The sequence below is a fragment of the Lipotes vexillifer genome, unplaced genomic scaffold (assembly GCF_000442215.2).
Source record: "Lipotes vexillifer unplaced genomic scaffold, Lipotes_vexillifer_v1.1 scaffold849, whole genome shotgun sequence".
Taxonomy (NCBI): Eukaryota; Metazoa; Chordata; class Mammalia; order Artiodactyla; family Lipotidae; genus Lipotes; species Lipotes vexillifer.
The window spans coordinates 95,496-110,864 of NW_006799735.1; the positions used below are offsets into that span (position 1 = coordinate 95,496).

General features: G+C 37.5%; 1 non-coding gene across 1 annotated transcript; it reads left to right on the plus strand.

Moving 5' to 3' along the window:
• Positions 1–3,665: 3,665 nt before the first annotated feature.
• TRNAE-UUC (transfer RNA glutamic acid (anticodon UUC)) lies at positions 3,666–3,738 on the plus strand. Its single transcript has one exon. It is a non-coding gene; the product is annotated as a tRNA-Glu (tRNA).
• The last annotated feature ends 11,631 nt before the right edge of the window (positions 3,739–15,369 follow it).

Sequence of the window (15,369 nt, forward strand, 5' to 3'; positions counted from 1 at the left end):
TGTCCAATTTACAAGAAATTTCTATTGATTAGAACCTACTTATACAGCCCAGGTTGATGTGTCTCTCAAAGCTGTTATCTGAACTGCCAATTCACTTCCTCCAAGCCCCATGACCAGAAAAAATGATTTGTTTTCTGTAGTCCTGCCCTAATTTGGTCCTGCTGAGTTGTTGAGCCTTTCTTGTAACTTTGTTCCGTGGTTTGCTGAAGGCTTGGTTTACTCGTCCCAGTAAAATCTCCTGATTGTTCACCTCTTTCTCTGAACAAAGACTGATTTTCATAAGAGTTCCTGAATGTTTTCCCTTAGGCATTGGGACTAGCTTCTCCCAGAGAAGTGGGCTGTTGCACTGCTTTTTGTCATCTTTCATCACAGAAATGTTCAAAAGGCAGCAGAAACTGTGGTAGGCAAGTAGGTCTCTGCTTTCATGAAGAGGGTGATGGAAAAGAATTTTAAACAATTTTAGCAATAAACGTTTGCTGGTACATGAATCTGGATTTATAGTAGTTAGAGGTATGTGCATTTTCATAGAATAGTCTAGGCATGGTTCCTCCCACTTCAGTACTCCAAGACCTGAGCATTGTGTTGCTTTTGGTTTCCCTGTTACAGCTGATAACATCAAACATTTAAAACGGAGCAGAGCGCTGCTGACTGTGGCTCCAAGCAGCTTCAGCTTGAGCGATGTTATCAACGGTTACAAGAGTAACAGAACTCCAGGGCCTGGGCTGGGTCTTGGCTTGTAAAATGTCTTTCAGTTCTACTTCTAAAATGTTTTTATGTAGAAAGTAGCTTGGCATCAATATGTTACTAAACACCAGGAATTTTTTTGAAAGGGAGCAAAGGATTTTGAAACATCAAAGCTATGATGATAAAATGGAGACATGCAAAATTATATTTGCCTGTTAAAAATCACTCTAACCTTTCACTTGTACATAGATCTTAACAACAAGTTCCCGGTGTATCTTAACAAATTCCCGGTGTTCTGAAACAGCTCTGAAGGACTTGTTTGCGAGCATTTTAAAATATGAGGGAATTCTTTACTCCTTCTAATAAAACTGTATCTCATGATTTACGCATCAATTTGCACAGCCTGGCTGCACAAAACGGGTTAATTCCAGAGCTCGGGCAGCTGAAAGGAGGGAGTTAAAGAGACCAAGAGTTTCTTCAGGATGGTCTGGGTTCTTTTTTTCCGAGGGTCTATACCTGGAAGCCTCAAGAAATACAGATGACATGGGAGAAAAGGCGAACATGCATCCTAGGGCTTTAAACTCAGCTCCAGAGTCCCCCACCCCCGAACCACAGCCCTCCTCCCAGCAAGAGGCCTGACATTTTGCATCAGGACCAACAGCAGACAGCCAGCTGCTAGGAGGCTAGCTATGGGGAAGCCACACAGAGAAAAGGGTAAAAAAAAATAAACTTTGCAAAATCTTTCTTTAAAACATAACTTTCCAGAACACATAGGTTTTCCCAGAAAAAAATGATTAACAAATTAGTGTTCAAATATATTAAGTTGAGGGCGATGTTAAGATAGTGACGTTTCTATAACATTTGGATGCAGTGCAGTACCAGGGAGGATAATAATTGGGAAAGCAGAAAATAATGAAAATCACTTTTTCTTAATTTAGTTCTGACATCCAGCAAGGTTCAGCCCAGGTGGCTACCATATACATACACTGGAGGCTACTAGAAAAGAAAATATTTAAGAAAACAAGTGTACCATTTTTTTAATGTTTTATTTTAAAATATTATTAAATTAAAATATTTCTAAAGGAACTAGACATGACTATTTAAAAAGCTCTTACATTTCTCCTAATTTCCTTCAGCTCTGATATGACTCCCCACATTTGTTTCATCTTTATTCCTTTTCATTTGGGTTTGACTAGGGAAACAGATGATTACAATGATATTATTATAATTTAAAATATTGAGATGAAAATAAAAGTTTGAAAAAAATATTTATCAGAAGTTAACTTTTGAGGGGTAGGCCATTTTATTTGAGGCAAAGTGCACAGAAAATTCATCTGTGCAATGATCCAAGGCATCATTATATCCCAAATCCCTGAAGTCTTTCTTGCCTCTTGTAGAAGGTGCATTAGCTGACTAATACTAGTTCCAGAGAGAAGAATGGAAAGGAAAATGCTGAGCCTGACACAGAAGAGCTTAATAGACTTGTGTACATATATTAGCCTTATGACTCACGATAGATTTGCAGCACTGCCAACTCCATCTCAGAGGTTCTGTCATTAACACTTCCTCTTATCTCTCCAGCCTTTTCTCCCCTCAAATTATCTTACAAGCTTTCCAAGCAGATGCTTTAACTTAATATTTCCTCAAGGATGACAGAATTTAAGCAGGTTCAAGACAGAGCAATCAGATGTCTTATTTTGTTGGCTGATTTCAGCAAATATTAAGCTCAAGATTTTGTTTTATTTATAGGGTCTGTATTTCTATTAACATAGAAAAATCAACTAATACCGAGGCCTTAAAGGACTAAGAAGAAAATAGTCCTTCCCTTGTCCTTAAGGAATGACAAATTTCTTTCAAAATTTTAAAAGCTTTTGTGATTTCTTAAATAAGTTAGGTAACACTTGGCTAAAATGTATCAAACACACAAAAATGTAGCAACTGATAATATCTGATAATAAGGTAATTTCATTTAGTTATTAAAATTGCTTCCTCCCCCTTGTTTCCTACCATCTATTAACATGAGAATCAGAGATATAACTGGAAATGAGTTGTTTTTCTCTGCATGAATAGAAAAATGGATAGTCTTCTGTTACCCTCTGTCAAGTCCAGAAATGAAATAAATTATGATTACAATTTATAATTACAAAAGTGAACCTTCATTGGGATTCACATGGTGGTCTCTCATTCCCCTTTCCTACTTTCAGGAAGATTCTGTAAAGACATCATGATTTACAAGAATTATTTAAACTTGCTTTCTACTGCAGTTCTTCTCCATGTGGGGTAGATAATTTGCATCACCTCTAAACAAAGCAGAGACAGACTACAATGATATTAATGATCTAAAATATGAAAAGAAGTAATAAGAAACTTCTGCAGACCGCTCTTTATTTATGAGTTCTCTAGATACTAATGCTATCTCAGAAACAGCTGGAAGACAAGCCTGTTTAAAATGACTTCTATTAGGATGAAAAATTAGTACTTAATCATTTATTCACTTTAACATTTTCAGAGCTGAGACACGGAGAGAGTTTCCCAGTGTTTCATCAGCAATGTCTTAGGCATGCTCGCCTTGCTCTTTGGGTGAAATCTGAGCTAAGATATTTCATCATCACCCCTGTTCTTCCTCCCAGAGAAGCACTCATGACTTGGTTCTCCTCTTGCTTGACCAGGAACCCCAACCAGGCTCAGTTGCTTGATATACAGCGAGACCACATCCCTCGTTGTCCTCCCCTTCCCTTTAGTCACCTTGGCTAGCATTGCCACTTCCCTTCCACACCTAGCTCTCCTCTGCACCTCACCCACCTTACCTACCAAACTCTAATCTTAAAACAATCCAACATTTTAGGATCCTGAGTCATACTGGAGAAACCACACCACCGTGCAGACCAATCACTCTTTCAGATGCCCAGTCACAGCTGGCCTGCAGCCCTCTCTGGACAAATATTTATATGGTCATAATAAGTAGTCACAATGGCAGGAAATCCCTGGTGGTCCAGTGGTTAGGACTCTGCACTTTCACTGCCGAGGGCCCGGGTTCGATCCCTGGTCAGGGAACTAGGAACTCACAAGCCTCGCGGCCAATAAATAAATAAATAAATAAGTAGTCACAGTGGCAAGTCAAAACCATCAGCAAATTGCCCTGTTGTTCTTTGCTGTCCCTGCCGCCCTTACAGCCTGCTCTCTTTCTTCAGCAGCACACTTCTCTCCTACTTCACAGGGAAATAAAAGCTGGCCAGGTGTTTCCCGTTCTGATGTCCAAGGCTCATGCATCTGTCTCTCTTTTACATGGTCTTTTCTACTTGTGTAAGGTCTCTTAGGTACTTCCACCAGCATCTCTCTCTCCTGCGTCTTCAATTCCTCTCTTCTATATCCCCTCATTCCATCTGCCTTCAACAGACTCTGATCTGGTTTCTGTATCCACTCTGCTAAAACTTCCTGGCGAAGTTTGCCATTGATCACCTCCTATTGCTCCACACAAACTCATTTTCATTATGCTAGTTGACATTCTTAAACAGCCGATCCTTCAATTCTTTCTAGAATTCTCTCCTCCCTCCGTGGCCATTTGCCTTCGTGGTCCTCCTCTTGTATTTCAGACATTTCCACTTCACTCTTCTTATCCATCTCCTAAATGCCTGTCATATTGGGGGGAGCTGAAGTGGCTGAACCAGGATTCAGAGCCAGACAGAACTCCAGAGCCCAACAACACAGGCTCCATATTGCATAATGGCTGAACCCACTGGCTTCAGAGTCAAGCCAAAATGGGTTTCAAAGCTCAGCCCTGCTAATTATTTTGCCTCTTTGAGCACTGGTTTTCTCATATACAGAATATAGGTAATAATACTTTCCAGATAGAGTTGCTGTGAGGAATAACTCTGGTAATGAATGCAAAATATCTGGAAATAGTAGCTTTCCAATAAATGATATCTATTATTATTTCATTGGCTTTATGGCTCCTCAAATATTTATATTTGTTTTCAGAGTCAAGAATGAGACAAAACAATAAGGTAGGGAGACAGTTAGGGCACAGTTATATTAGGGAAGGAGAGGCATTCTTGCTGCAAACCAGTTAAACCAACTGAACAATTATCTGAGCTATTTACCTTCATCTTAATTCTCCATTAAGAGGCTTCCATCCTTTTGAGAAGCACACTGACGTGAATGCCTCACCAGCACTGTTAGTAAAGAATTCCTCACAGCCTCTTCCATCTTAACCCAGACTCTGTATGGACCAATGATCCCAGACTGACAGCTTCCAAAGCATATTAACGCATCATTAACACATTGTCTTTAGGACTATCTTTGAACAGCAAAGACAGAAATATTTGATAAGAATCTATTAAGCAAGTCAGAACATTTCTCATTTTGTGGGGATTTCTTCTACCTATAAGTTTGTAATTCAAAGGAAGAATGAAGAGTCTATTGATTGTTTTAAGTTCTTGACAAAGGATAATTTTTTTAATGTTTTTTAATTTCTTTTTAAATAAAGGATAAATTTTTTAAAAAAAACATGGGAAAACCATGTTTGTCATACAAATGTAAAGCAAACATGTATTAAAGATTTTATTTAACTTATTAATGCATGAGGGAACCCAGAAGATGTTACAACTTAGTCAAAGGAGAGTCCTTAGGACACAGATATACAAATAGATGTGAAACTGTCAATACCCACCAGGCAATAACTAATTAAGTTTCACCACATACAACACATCTATATTTCTATGGATAAAAACTTTTTTTGGATTATTATCAGAGTTGTAAAAGTTTGAAGATAATGTAAGAAAGAGATAACCCTAACAGACCACTTAGTATTTTTTTTTGCCCATTTTAAAGTTTTTTACATTTTTTCTGACAGCTTGTCTCTTAAAGCTAAGAAGGATACCAACTGTACATTTTGCTATGTCCTGATACACCACACAGACAGATAAATTCTCCTCAGCCAAGGAGACAGATTTAGCATGTGTTAAAGAGTACCAAAATAATATTGATACATGGTAGTCAGAATCTAAATAGGTTAGAGAACTCCTGGTTTCTACTCCTAGAGCCAGTACTTTGAACACTATGGGTCCCTTTTACCTTATGTATAAAATGGCATTTAAGGTTTTCTAAGATTTTAGAGTAGAAATTACAGAAGCAGAAAAAATAAGATTCATGACTTTCAGATTAAGAATAGAATACTGACTGTTCTGACTTACATTACCCCCTCATTCTTCCCCTCTTCCTTACCCATCTGGGTTGCATTATAAAGCTTGATACAGGATCTCACTGGGAAGGAGAGGGGTGGGTGGTGGTGCAATGGACACTGAGCTTGACAGAGAATCATCATGCCATTTCCATAGAGAGCTCACAATGGAATCATTGTCAGCCCTCCCTTTACTTTGACGCTGATGCTGAACATGAAGTCAGGGCACATGCCCCAGAGTTCATCCAGCTGGAGCCCTGCGAGAACAAGGATGGTGATGTCAGCTTTGGCACTCTGTTTAAGGACAACAAAGCCTGTGCCTAGCGAATTACATAAAGATGGATCACAACCCCCAGCTCCACGTTTACAAAGCCATCAGCAATAAACACACATACCTTTTAGTAAAAGAAAACCATAGCCACTTTCATCATCGTGACAAAAGAAGAATAAATTTTTTAAAAAACTATGGGTAATTAGTATAACATAAGACCCTCCCCCCCTTTCTAGTTAGTCAATATCACAAGAGCATATGTGTTTTGCCTTTATTTTCCATAAACTACAGCTCTTTGTCACTTGTACCTATAGCTGTAAACATTATTATATCAGCCTTTAGAAAATTTTACAACTTTCATTTTAATAATTATATAGAAAAAGAACAGAAATTTTAATTCTAGAAGTAATTTGGGTCAGGGTCTCCTAAAATTCCCAGAGCTCTCCTGGCGGTTCTGAAGAGGCTCCATTCTTTCTCAAAAAATAAGGTTTATTTCTGATTTCACCCCCCCACACTAACAATAGCAGTGATTATACAGAATTGTTTTTATTCCCTTTATAAATAACTTTCAATTCTAATCTGCTCCTTCGAACAAATAACTAATCACTGTTTCTCTTATAATCATACTCATTAGGCATGGCTTTTAAAAATAAAATTAAATATGTTTAAGTACATCTTTGAGGCCGACTCTCAAAGTAAAACAGAGGAGGAGGACTTATGACCTCAACCACGTGGAGTTTAACCTCATTTAAATATCCGTAAGCCAATCCTTCCTCTTTTCATAAAAAATTCTGTTGTTTGAGAGTATTGCCATTTGCTATCTGTTTCTTTAAAAGATAAATGTGTAAGTATTCAACTGAAAACAAAGTCAGAAATATATAAATATGTTGTTTCCCTAAGCACACATGCACATAAAACCTGGGAGAAAAAGGAATTTGCATATTGTTATTGAATTTCTTCAGGAAAAAAAAATGTTGGGAAAGAGATATAGCTGTTGGTGAACAAAAGTGGAAGCATTTAGCTTTTAATCATTACGGAAAAGACTAACTCAAAACCTACACTCGGTTTCAGTTCCATGAAAACAAAAGCAATTTCAAGATTTCTTCCCACTAATTATTGCCTTTTATAATAATAGATAACATATGATAAGCATTTAATATATGCCGGACACTAAGTCTTTTACATGCATTGATTATTTCTAACCCTTAACAACAACTTATAAAGCAAGTACTATTATTATCAGCCTCTTTTCATGGATAGAAAATTAAGGATTTGAGAGGTTAAAACTTGCCCAAAGTCACAAAGCCATAGAGCACTATCTCTCCTATGTTTTACTGTAGGCAGTATTACGATATCGAGATTCCAAGACACAACTGTACCTAAAAATGCTTCTTAGGCTCTGTAGTAATGTTTCCCAAACTCCCTGCATTTCTCTTTAGGGTCCCAAATTGCACAGTACCTTAATTTCTTTGTCTTGTTTAGGGATTTTATCGCACTCTCTTTAGCTCAAAAATTCCAATAAATTTTGCCTGCAAAGGCCCTCTTCCAGGTCTTCCTGTGCTCTTCTCTGTTCCTTGACTACACCAAATTTTTAAATAATACTATCCTTTTGTCCTTTACTGACAGGAAATCCTTTTGATATCCTTTTGGTCTGTTTCCACAGGACTGGAGTTACGCCACAAATGATAAGCAAAAAGGCTCAGGGAATGTTAAGTAAGGGTGTTGATTTATCAGAATATTTTCCACTTGTTGCTGAGGTTAGTAGCTTAATTGCTTAAAATTGTAGGTAATAGGGAAGAAGATAATCATTATCCCAAACACACAAATAATGAAGTTTTTCTCTCGAAAGAGCCAATCCTTTAATTGAAAATTTCCTTTCTCTCCTCAGCACTTCGTTTCTTGGGTAGTTAACGGAGGTAGCAGATTTTTCCCTCCTAGAAGCTCCTCAAATGTGAGATTTCTTTTCCTGCTATGTGGACCTTCTATTAAACTGCAGGAAGGAGGGCTGAAGCTTTATCATTAACATCTTAAGGATCCTGATTTCTTTCTCTGATTAGGTAACAACCTTCCTTACTCTAGGATGAAGTAAAAATGTCTTGACCTGGCATAAAAGAGGCCTCCAAATTCATCTCCTTCCAGTGCAGCCTTACCTCTTCCCACTGCTTTCCACTCTCTTGGGCTCTATGCTCTCACAACCGAACTCCCCAGATGAGCTTGTGCTTCCGTGCTTCTCCTTTACTGGTTCTCTCACTGGAAAAGCCTGTATTCCTCTTTTCTCCTAGTTCCAGTTCAAGGCTTTAATTAGAGGTTTTGCCTCTGTAATTCCCCCCAGACAATCTCACTCTTCTCTCACTTAGCATTATACCTTTCTCCTTGTTCTCCTTTGCATATTTCTCGATGCCTTGGCACAGTTCCTGGAGCAAATTTCCAGGGATCAAAGCCCAAGAAACTATCAGATAAGGCTAATTCAAATATCTGACCCTGAATTAAAGTTCACCCCAACTTCGCTGGTTTCCCTTTCACATAGAGGAAGTAGGATGGAGGGGCAGCAGGGAAGGCGAAGGACAAGTGGACGGTTTCCAGATGGTTGTGACTTGCCTTCGTGAGTGACGGCAGAGAATACTCACTAGGAACACATAAATGGTTGGCCAGAGAGGACTGCAGCCCAGCTGTGAGTGGGCACCTGGGCACCTGCTGGCATGGTGGTGTGGTTTCTCCAGAAGAATTTGAGCACCTAAGATATTGGATTGGTTTGAGATTAAGGCTAGGTAGGTGGGGTGTAGAAAAAGACAAGAGGTAGAAGGGAAATGGCAATGCTAGCAAAAGTGATAAAGGAGGGTTATGTGGTCAGATGTTGTATATATAACTGAGCCTGCTGGGGGTCCTGAGCTGGTGAAATAAGAGGAGGAATAAGTCCTGAGGCTTCTATAGGATAAAGGACAGGGGTGTGGAAAGAAAGGTGTTAGAAAGCTTGAAGAAACTTGCCTCATTCTGAGTTATTCTATTGAAGAGCATAAAATGAAATAATTTAGGTCAGATTGAAGAATTTTTTTTTTTACTTTCAAAACTGAGAGAATAAAAATGGTTAAAAAATTTTAAGAGACCTCAGTGTGAATCTGATTGATCCAGAAATAGCTTTCAAGTTAATACTTATTAATAAAGTGATTTGAAAATAGAAAAGTTATGGACTCAGTCCCCTGTCTCCCAAGGAACTGATTTGGAGTTTTTAACCATTCGAGGGTGGATTTACTTGCATGTCAAATCTGGGAAATTGAAATGGAAGAAAGCACTTTGGAAGGTGCGATTTGTATTTTTCAGGAGCCACTGGAAGTTTGAGACTGGCACACATATTAGGAAGTTAATAAGTGTATTAAAGACCTTTAAAGCCAAGTGATAATGATGCAATCAATACTTTAGAAATATATTCTGTCACTGTACACGTAACAGAGAATTAAGAATTTTCTTAAGTCAATTAGAATTAAGAATTTTTTTAAGTCAATCGAGCCAGTTAGGGGTGTGTGTGTGTGTGTGATGCTTCCAAGTTCCCTATATTTTCCCATTAGATTTTAGGAAAATACCAGAAATAGATGCCTGGGTCCTATAGTAAGCGCTTACTTGACGTTTAGAGAAACTGCCAAACTGTTTTCTGAAGTGGTTGTACTGCTTAATATACCCACCCACAGTGTGTGAGTTCAGTTCCTCATATCCTCACCAATATTTGGTATGATCAATCTTAACTTCGACCATTTTTATAGGTGTGTAGTGATACCTCACTGTGGTTTGGTTTTTTTGTCTTGTTTTGTTTTGTTTTTGCATTTCCCTAATGTCAAATGACATTGAGTATCTTTTCAAATGCTTGTTTGTTTTCCATACATCTTCTTTGTGAAGTGTCTGTTCAACTCTTTGGTCCCTTTTTAAAAACTGGGGTTTTTCTTTTTTATTATTGAGGTTTGAAGGTTCTGAATATATTCTGGATGCACGCCCTTTTTCAGATATATGCTTTGCAACTATTTTCTTCTAGTCTCCCTCTTGTCTTTTAACAGTGTTTTTTGAATAGCAGAAGTTTCAAATTTTGATGAAGTACAATTTATTCATTTTTTATTTCCTTTTGGGTTCTGTCTTTAGTATTATAGCAAAGTATTAATATAGTATAGTATTGTGCCTAACCCAAGGTCACAAAATTTTTTCCTAGAAGTTTTAAAGTTTAAGCTCTATATTAGGTTTATTGTCGATTTTAAGTTGGGCAAGATATAGATAAAGTCTCCTCTTTTGCATATCAATATCTAATCTACCATTATTTGTTGAAAATATAACCTTTCTTCATTGATTTGCCTTTAAGCTTTTGCCAGGAATCAGCGTCCACATATCTGTGGGTCTCTTCTGGGCTCCATTCTTTCCCTTTAATGCTTTTACCTATCTTGATGCCACTGATGCCCTGTGTGATACGTTTACAGTTTTATATATACATATTTATAATTTGTCTCAAAGCCAGATAGTATGAGTCCTCCAACTTCATGCCTTTTAGTTATTCTAGGTCTTTTGCGTTTCTGTTTGAAATGTAAAATCAGTTTGTCAATTTCTACAGGAACGTGTATTGGTATTTCAGTTGGGATTGCATTGACTCTATTGATCAGTTTGGGAGGAACTGACATCCTAACAATATTGTCTTCCATCTTATGAACAAAGAACATCTCTCAATTTATTTAAGTTTTCTTTAATTTCTCTAAACACTGTTTTGTAGTTTTCAATGTACAGATCTTTGTCAGCTTTATCCCTAAGAATTTTATATTTTTGGTGCTATTTTAAGTGGTGTTGCTTTAAAATTTTAATTTCCGAGGAGTCTACATATTTGCATTAGGACATGTCACCCATTTTAGTTTTCTAGGGCACTATGTTCAAATCTTCATCATTTCAGACTTCCTGTAGAAGTTTTCAAGGCATGGCATGGCTGCCTTTCTCTTTTCCACGTAATTCATTGAAGAGAAGTCCTGCTTTCCCTCATACAAGTATATGTGTCCTGCTGATAGACTACACAATAAAAGTTAGGGAAAGGTATTTACTCAATGTGAGGATAGCTTTAAGGGAAATTTCTTTTTATAAACTTCTGAGGGTGATTCACCTGACAATAATATCCCAGGTATTGAGCTTCTTTCAAGGATGGACCAGAAAATAAGAATATTCTGATTAAGCCTCCTTCGAAATACAATGGGTTAAAATGCTTTAGGGGATGTGTGTTTACCTACCTATATTATATTAATTGCTGGGAGACCATAGAGCCATTTAGAAAGTCACTTTTGGTAGAGGATTAGATAGTGTGTGTTTCTCTAATGGGATTAATTTAACTATGACAGTTAATTGAATCAATTCAGCCCCCTAGAGAGGCTTTTATTCACCCTGATTTTCCACTGAATTAAGGATACACTGCATTTCCTTTCTTTTTTGTGTATTTATATTTAGCATTATTCCTTTGGTAACATTTAACAGCATTTAAGTTACAAAATAAGTTAAGAAAAAGATTGATTATGGACTTTGGCAGAAGCTGTAAAGCTGTTTAGTCAAAGCTTAGAATGTAATTTATTTCTATAATCACAGTTGAGTGTGGTCTTTTCTTAAGACCCACTGACTCATACTCTGGAATGTGGGTCTTGAAAAACAAACCTTCATCCAAATTTAATAGATTTTTAGAAATCATGTGAACTGGGAATCTGAAAATAGACAGTCATTTTATGTGTGAATATTAATATAATGATTTGCCATATTCTTGTATCCAGTTTCAGATTTAGAGCCATTTTTACAGATTATTAAGTGTAACCGGAAGTGCCATGCTAGTTGCATTATTAACCAAAATCTTGCTAGAAATAGCATTTATGGTAACCATAATACGTATGACCCAAGTTTACTGCTGCAAGCGTGGATCAGCGTAAGCACTTGCCGGGGAAGTTTTTGATTTGGATTCGGGTCCAACTTTGCCGTGGCTAACAGTGTAGTATTGGATAACCAGTACTGCTCCTTTGTATTAGTTTGCTAGGGCGGCCATAACAAAATACCAAAGACTGGGTGACTTAAACAACAGAGATTTATTTTCTCACAGTTCTGGAGGTTAGAAGTCCAAGATCAAGGTGTCATCAGGTTTGGTTTCCTCTGAAGCAATTCTCTTTGGACCCTTAGTCAGTTCAGGCTGTTATTTAAAAACTACCATAGGCTGAGTGGCTTAAACAACAAATACTTATTTCTCACAGCTCTGGGGGCTCGGATGTCTAAGATCAAGGTACAGGCAGATTCAGTATCTGGTGAGAGCCTGCTTCCTGGTTCATAGAGTGCTGTCTTCTTACTGTGTCCTCACATGGAGGAAAGGACAGGGGAACTCTCTAGGGTCTCTTTTATAAGGGCACTAATCCCATTCATGAGGGCAGAGCCCACATGGCCTAGTTACTTTTCAAAAGCCTTTCCTCCAAATACCATCACATTGGTGATTAGGTTTCAACACAGGAATTTTGAGGGGACACAAATATTGTCTATAGCAGATACCTTCCCTCTGCCTGTTCACACATTCACCTTTCTTTGGACGCACAGGATTGGTGTTTCTGCGTCCTCATCTCCTCTTTATATTAGGATACCAGTCATAATGGATTAGGGCCTGGCCTAATGACCCCATTTTAACTTAATTACTTCTTTAAAGGCCCTCTCTGGAAATAGAGTCACATTCTAAGGTACTGGGGGTTACAGCTTCAACACGAATTTTGGGCAGACACAGCTCAGCCCACAATACTCTTTAACCTTTGCTTCTTCAATCACAAAATCTGTGGATTGGTTAAAGCATCACTAAAGACTGTCCAAGGTCTAAAGGATTAATATTACTATGAGAAGAAGACCATTGTCTTTTCTAAATAAATATTGCAATGTTCAGTGGCCCTGGTTGCAAGCATCATAAAATGACCCTGGCTAACTTAAGATAAAGAGAATTCATTGATAATCTTCAGGGGAGTCAGAGAGTAAGGGGAGGGCAGAGGCTTTGGCTAAGGAGAGACCCTGGGAGATGCGAAGAGCCAGGTAGCAAGAGCATTTATACTCTTCCTGGCTTCCTTGCATACAGGCAGGAGGGGGTGTCCATTGGGGGAGGCTGGCATCAACTCCCACCAAGACCACACACAATGAAGGGGGAGCAGAAGACTCCTGAAAGGGCAGTGAGGAGTCACAGCAAGATGGAGTGATGGTATGGAGTACTCCCTCCCCCATAAAATGACAGATAGCCACTAAGTACATCTTATGATATTTAACTAACATTAAGTTAAATATGATTGGAAGAGCTGACAAAACAATAAAGCAAACAATCTCCTGACATTTTTAACGGCTCTCAACAATCACATTTTGACAATAAATTTTTGAAATAAAATTCAAATTAACAATAGAAAGTGCTACATTAAAAAGCTGCTCTATTTTTTTTTCACTCAGAAATCTCTCTAGATTTTAGTAATTTCATCTGTCAAATGGGGATAAAGCTGCTTTTCTTGTTAAAAGCAAGATTTAGAAATAGATGAATTTAGGGCTTACACCTTACAGCTGTAAGCTTTGTGATTACATACTGAAGATGTGATCAATCTTTCCCCTGGCCTTCCATCAGTTCCCCGCTATGCATCTTTCACTGGTTCTTTTTGGAAAGGTTAATTCTCCCAAGGGAGAGACATTGCTCATTAGAAATCGATGTTTTTTTTAAATTGATCTCCATAACTGTAATTTCCTGGTAGATATTCTCCTATGATTCTCTTATGATTCTGCTATTCAATTTTTTTTCCAATAGGCTTCCTGGAAGTTACTACCTACATTGTACTAAAATGTTAGTAATCACATTTAATTATCCCTTCATTTGTAGGTTTTGTTACATTTTCTCTTTTCCTCAATTCTACTCTGAAATATGAAGTGTTCAGGTTTTTCTTTAATTTTAAAATATATTCTAGTTTTGGTCCAAATGCTAGGTATATAAAAAATTGTTATTATAGTCTAGCTATTCAAAACTTCTCTTTAGCTATGAAACTTTATTTTGGATATCTTAAGAACTTCAAGTTTTCATTGAGCTCACTGTTATTCTCATTTTATTTTCAAATAGTTTGAAACTTCTTTATACTGATTTATACTCTGCTTATTTTTAGTCAAATAAAAAATCTCTACAACCCTGATTGCTGTGTATTTGGCTTTTCCTTTTCATCCCCATTAGGAATTAATATCCTTGAATCCTCATTCATCCAACAAACGTTTAATGAACAGCTACTATGTGTCAATTACTGTTCTAGACATGAGTTGGTGTTCACTAATCTTCCTTCATAAACCATGATAATTGCACTGTTTTTGTTTCACTTATTTTTTTTATCTATCAAAATTTTAGTAGTGACAACAAAAAACCACCTTGCTCTGTTTTTATTTTATGTATAATATAATGAGGACGCTTTTTCATCCATTTACTTCTTGCAAATACACATCTAGCAATAGGGAATTCTTTAAAATCAGAAGAGATCATTAAATTATCTATATGGAAGGGATCTCACAGAGGCTTCTAAACTTTTAAAACAGTCATTTTTTTCAAGTAAAATTATACATAGGGTTCCAGTTGTTTAAAACAGCCGGAACAATTGCTTTTTCTGTGCAAAGATGTTAAACATATCCGAATTTATAACTTTTAAAAATTTCAACATCACTAAGTGGGAGCAATGAGCCAGTTTTGATAACATAAGGAACTGAAAATTGGAGTGATATTATAGGTGACACTGCAGTCATACCAACCTCAACATCTCATTTACTTGTGTATTTTGCTAAAATCACACAATTTCACAAAGATATGTGGTTGCAAACAGTAACCTTTATTTGCCACTTTACCTCACACTCTAAGAATTCTCTTCAATTTGCTCTAATCTAGACCCTGGAAACAGGAGGCAGCTGGCCTTTTTTATTTCAAAGTTAAATCCCCGACAATATCTGCCATCTGCTCACATTCCCCTTCACCAAAATAAAAGACAAGTAGCTTACAAACCCTTCAGATAAAACCTGTAAAAGATAGTATCACGACTTAGCATTCCACCCATTCCCTTGCTGTTGCACAACTATTGCTGGGCGCTGGTGGACACGCGCAGAGCAGAGGCATCCAAGCCCGGGGTAACATTTCATTGGACTTAGCACCCTCGTGCTGTGGTAGTGTACTCACGCATACATTGTTATTTGAAAGAGCAAGCTCGGGCCTGAATTT